This window comes from Rattus rattus, chromosome 13 (genome assembly GCF_011064425.1).
Source record: "Rattus rattus isolate New Zealand chromosome 13, Rrattus_CSIRO_v1, whole genome shotgun sequence".
NCBI classification, from domain to species: Eukaryota; Metazoa; Chordata; class Mammalia; order Rodentia; family Muridae; genus Rattus; species Rattus rattus.
In genome coordinates this window covers 77471814-77477284 of record NC_046166.1, presented here as the reverse complement: position 1 = coordinate 77477284, position 5471 = coordinate 77471814, and the positions used below count along the sequence as shown (strand labels likewise).

Sequence of the window (5471 nt, the reverse complement as noted above, 5' to 3'; positions counted from 1 at the left end):
CCTCTCCCTCAGTCACTAAACAATATTTGCTTCCTTTGTTTTCAGTTTGGAAACAACAAAAAGTAACACCATTTTATTCAATCTGGAAACCTAAATGTTTTAAACACTGGTCTCTCACCATTGTGACATCTACTGTTTAAGGATTAAGCATTGCCGTTTTCTACTTCATTTCCTTCTTCACCCAGCAAGTTAATTCATTTACACACTTGGCAAGCCTTAGACAATTGACTCATCTTCAAAGGTCCATTAATAGGGAATACTGGTCTAAGTCAGACTTTGTACAGAGAACACACTAAAGTTATTTTATAACTCAAGAGTTTGAGAGTTGGTTTCTGTCCCTGAGACTTTACATCTATGGCACATATTAAAGAAATATTTGGGTGTCAGCTGAGCACTTATTCTTTGCTTTATGTGGAAAACAGTATCAGAACCTGCAAAACATGAACATAGAAATTTGGCAAAGATCCCTCTGAGTCTTGATTCTATTACACAAATGGACTGTTATTGTGAACAAGAACAGTGTCATGTGTCTTATCTTCTGTTATATGAGTTATCCTAGGTAATTTTCATCAAAAGTATGACATGGAGGGGAAATATTCATGTTCAGAAACACAGTATTTAACTGTATTTCAACATTTGATTTTTTTAACCACTACTACTCTCTGACTATAGTAATGCCTTCATTTATATAATCTCTGGCTACTTGTTGTAAAATAGAATCATCACAATAACTTAATGTGTTAAGATCTGTGTTTTTGAAAGGCAAATGACAGCTACCTGCAAGTGGTATTTCCCAACCTTCAGGAGTAGATACATTATTATTACATGATAAAAAATGACACAGTTAGCAAAAGTTATATAATAATATGTTCCTATGAAAGGCTGTGAACAGTGACATATAGTAAAAAAAATTACTTTGAGACAATTAGCAGCACAGGAATGGAATAATGGCACAACTCTGTCATTTGCTTTCTGCATATACCTATCACCACTCATTCTTCTCACCTTGAAGTGGGAAAAATAGTATTTTACCATAAGTAATCTGTAAGAACCAACCAATAACATCTAATACCAGGGTAGGCAGATCTGACACAGGTGTAAGAGCAGAAACACTATTCGTGATGACTGCACATATGTCTTAGGGTTTCCATTGCTATGAAGAGGCACCGTGACCAAGGCAACTCTGTAGACAATAGTCAAGATGAATCTTTGTAAAGGATTATTGAAGATTAGTTTAAGGGACAAAATATCAAAAAAAAAAAACTATGTACACCAAAATTTACATAAATTGATGTAAGTGTAGTTTTTCAGGATTATTCAGCATCCAAGAATCAGTAAATGAAACAAGTAACCAGGGATCACAGAATATTCTAACAAAGAATCTTCATGGCAATGTACTGCCATCATGTTCAAGGCAGGGGAACTGGCAAAGTAAATTAACTGAAATCTAAGCCGGTTTGTAAAATGAATTATATTTTCTAGCTACCCTGGCAAAAACAACAAAAATAACACAGAGACACATCCTTTTCAATTTTCAAGTTGTAAAGCCATGAATGGGCAGGTTTTGGGCTATTCTAACTTATATTCCAGCTGTATGTCACGTGTTACTTGCTGTTTCTCCTGGCCATGTGTACATGGTCCATCTCCACTTAGGGCAGCCTTGTTTACTCTTGGTCTCTTTTCTTCTTCCTCCTCTCCTCCTTTTCTGGTCTCTTCTCAGACCCCTCACTAGATCCTCAAGCCCCACCTTTCTCTCCCTACTGCCTAATCACAGGATCTATGCTTTTATAAGCCAACTAACTTTAAATTAAACAGGGTTTACATAGCATCACTTGGTGCACACTCGGATACTCTTATCAATGGCAGCTAGATCTTGGAGGGCAAATATTTATTGTTTAAATACATAGCAGCATGAGACCAACCCGTGACACAACTACAACTTCAGCATGCTTAGTTTTCTTGACTATATGATCCTTGCTAAATCTTTGAACCTCTGCTTAGGAAGAAAAATAATCAAGTTCCAGGGCTAGAATAAAATAACTAGGTACTTATAATTCCTTTGGAGGTGGCTAAAAATAACAAATCAGGTTCCCAATTTTGACACAACCTAGAAACTATTTTCTACTATTACCTTTACAGTTACTCCAATAATAGGACAGATACTCTGTTAATAAAGTAGATAAATTGTTGGCAAATCGATTTTAATGTCTTTCAATTCATTATAATCAAGGCTGGAGAGTATGACAGCATCCAGGCTGACATGTTGAGGAAGAAGAGAGTTCTGTACCTTGATTTGAATTTTGCCAGGAGAAAACTTTCTTCCAGACTTCTAGGAGTCTCAGAACCCATACCCTCAGTAACACAATCCCTCCAACAAGGCCACGCCTACTCCAACAAGGCCATATTCTCTAATGGTACCACTCTCTGGGCTAAGCATATTCAAACCACCACATTCCACTCCCTGGCCTCCATAAGACTTCTTCAGACACATGAGTCTATCGGGCCATACTTAGCCATAGCATAATGCCACACACATTTAGTCCAACTTCAAAAGTCTTGTAGTCTATAACAGTCTCAACAATGTTAAAATTCCAAAATTCAAAGTTCTTCTGAGATTCATCTAATCACTCAACAAATCTCCTATAAAAACAAAATTAAAATGCAGATCACGTTCCTCCAAAATCACAGTATATACATCTTCATTCTAAAATGTTATAGTAAGAAAATATTGGTGCCTCTCCCTGAGCTAGACCAGCCATGGTGGCGGTGAAGACCCTAAATCCCAAAGCCGATGTAGCCCGCACGCAGGCAGCACTGGCGGTGAACATCAGCGAAGCATTGGGCGTGCAGGATGTTCTGCGGTCCAACTTGGGATCTAAGGGCACCATGAAGACGCTTATATCTGGTGCTAGAGACATCAAAAATAGTAAAGATAGCAATGTGCTCCTTCACGAAATGCAAATTCAACACCCAATAGCCTCTTTGATAGCAAAAGTGGCTACAGCCCAGGATGGCATAACTGGCAATGGTACTACATCCAATGTCCTCATCATCTGGGAGCAGCTCAAACAAGTGGACATCTACATTTCTGAAGGTCTTCATCCCAGAATAATAAGTGGAGGCTTGGAAATTGCAAAGGAAAAGGCACTCCAGTTTTTGGAACAAGTAAAAGTAAGCAAAGAGATGAACAGAGAAACACTCATTGATGTGGCCAAGACATTCCTCCGGACTAAAGTTCATGCTGAACTTGCAGATGTATTGACAGAAACTGTGGTGGACTCCATTTTGGTTATTAGGAAAAAAAGATGAGCCCATTGACCTCTCCATGGTTGAGAACATGGAGATGAAGCATAAATCTGAAACTGACACAAACTTAATCAGCAGACTTTTTTTGGATCATGGGGTATGGAGAAAAGAGTAGAAAATGCCTACATCCTCACATGCAATGTGTCCTTGGAGTATGAAAAGACAGAAGTGAATTCTGTTTTTTGTTTTTGTTTTTTTTTTTAAACAAGAGTGCAGAAGAGAGAAAAACTAGTAAAGACTGAAAGAAAATTCATTGAAGATGGGGTTAAAAAAATCATAGAACTGAAGAAGAAAGTCTGTGGTGATTCAGATAAAGGATTTGTCATTATAAATCAAAAGGGGACTGACCCCTTTTCTTTAGATGCCCTTCTGAAAGAAGGTATTGTAGCCCTGTGCAGAGCCAAGAGGGAAAACATGGAAAGGCTGACACTTGCTTGTAGTGGAATAGCTACACTCCTTTGATGACCTGAATCCTGACTGTTTGGGACATGTGGGGCTTGTCTATGAATATACACTGGGTGAGGAGAAGTTCACCTTTATTGAGAAGTGTAACAATCCCTGTTCTCTTTACTGATTAAATAACAATCCCAGTCACTTTACTGATTAAAGGACCAAATAATCACATGCTGACTCAAATCAAGGATGCAATAAGAGATGGCTTGAGGGCTATCAAAAATGCTATTGATGATGGCTGTGTTGTCTCGGGTGCAGGTGCAGTAGGATTGGCACTGGCAGAGACTCTGATTAAGTACAAGCCCAGTGTGAAGGGCAGGGCTGAGCTTGGAGTCCAGGCATTTGCAGACACCTTGCTCATCATTCCCAAGGTTCTTGCATTGTCTGAACACACTCAAAGCAGGTTTATTTAAATCCACAGAACAAGATGTTTTCATTAGAGTGATACAAAATTACATAAGATAAGCTTGTTGTCTACCTTGCTCCTTATATGTTCTTTGAAATTTTGTAATGATTTTCACCTAAATAAGGCATGGTGATGCATGCCTGTAAGCCTAGCACTTTGGAAATAAAATCAGAAGTTCTGCGCCAACTCAGGCTACAGGAAAAAATATTGGAGCAAATCATGACCAAAATATAGCTCAGCAAAATCCTAATTCTTCCATCCTTCTTGACTCTTCTTACAAGATTTGGCATTCAGCAGCAACGAACTTTGTTCTCTTGGGCTGGTTCCACTCCCCGTTAGCAGCTTTCCTCTCAGGTTTCCCACTGTTCTAACATCTCTAACATCTTAGCTTATCCAAGGCATTTCCAACTTTACAGCTTCTAGTTCCAGTGTCTGGGATCTATACATGATCTTCTGGCCTACTCCAAAAAGAATCTTCCTGGAAGATTTCACCTTAGTGGTACTAGTCTATTCTTAATCACCACTATTTCTTAGCTCCAGCTATCCATAATTGATTGTTGCAGCACTCTCTCTATTCATGACTCTGAAGCCAGAGCCACATGGCTTACATTATAATCCATATACTACATTAATCAGTTTATATGATTTAAATACTTTAGCCTTTGGCAAACCATGACGATTGATTATGATCTCTATGGAAGAAAACTCAGGCACACAGATATATTATTTTGCCTTGACCATAGAACAAGTAGGTGCAGTATGAATGAGTCAAAAAAGTATTTCTGTAACACGCCCCATGAATATTAAAACCTTGTGAAGGTAGAGCAGACCCTGGAAAGTCCAGAACATAGAGAAGGCCAATCAATGCCAATTTGTATATTTATCAAGAACTAGAGAATCCAAATCAGCAGAAGTATTTATAAATGAGATACTTTATATTTATTGGTTATGGCAAACGTTTTGAACTCATTGGATATATAAATACTGTGCAAACATTTACTCATTAGTAATGTTCATCATAGTTCAAATAATGAGCATGAAATTCAATGAGGCCATAACACTCTACATTTGTGTATCACAGAGTACTATTGAGGAAGTATGAATAAAAGCAAATCTCTTGAATTAAGTATAATATTTTCCTGATCACAAAAGTTTCCTCATTTGGAGGATCCTAAATTACCTCAAGAATATTGAGAAGAATAGCAATTTATCAAGGAATTGTTTCATAGTGTTTAAAAGATAAAGAAGAATTAGGTTTGCCTATAGATTCATAATTTTTATGTGTAACCATGTATATGAAAGATAT

General features: G+C 37.6%; 1 pseudogene; it reads left to right on the top strand.

Annotated features, from left to right (window-relative positions):
* The first annotated feature begins 2757 nt into the window (after positions 1–2757).
* Positions 2758–4172, top strand: LOC116914369 (annotated as a pseudogene).
* The last annotated feature ends 1299 nt before the right edge of the window (positions 4173–5471 follow it).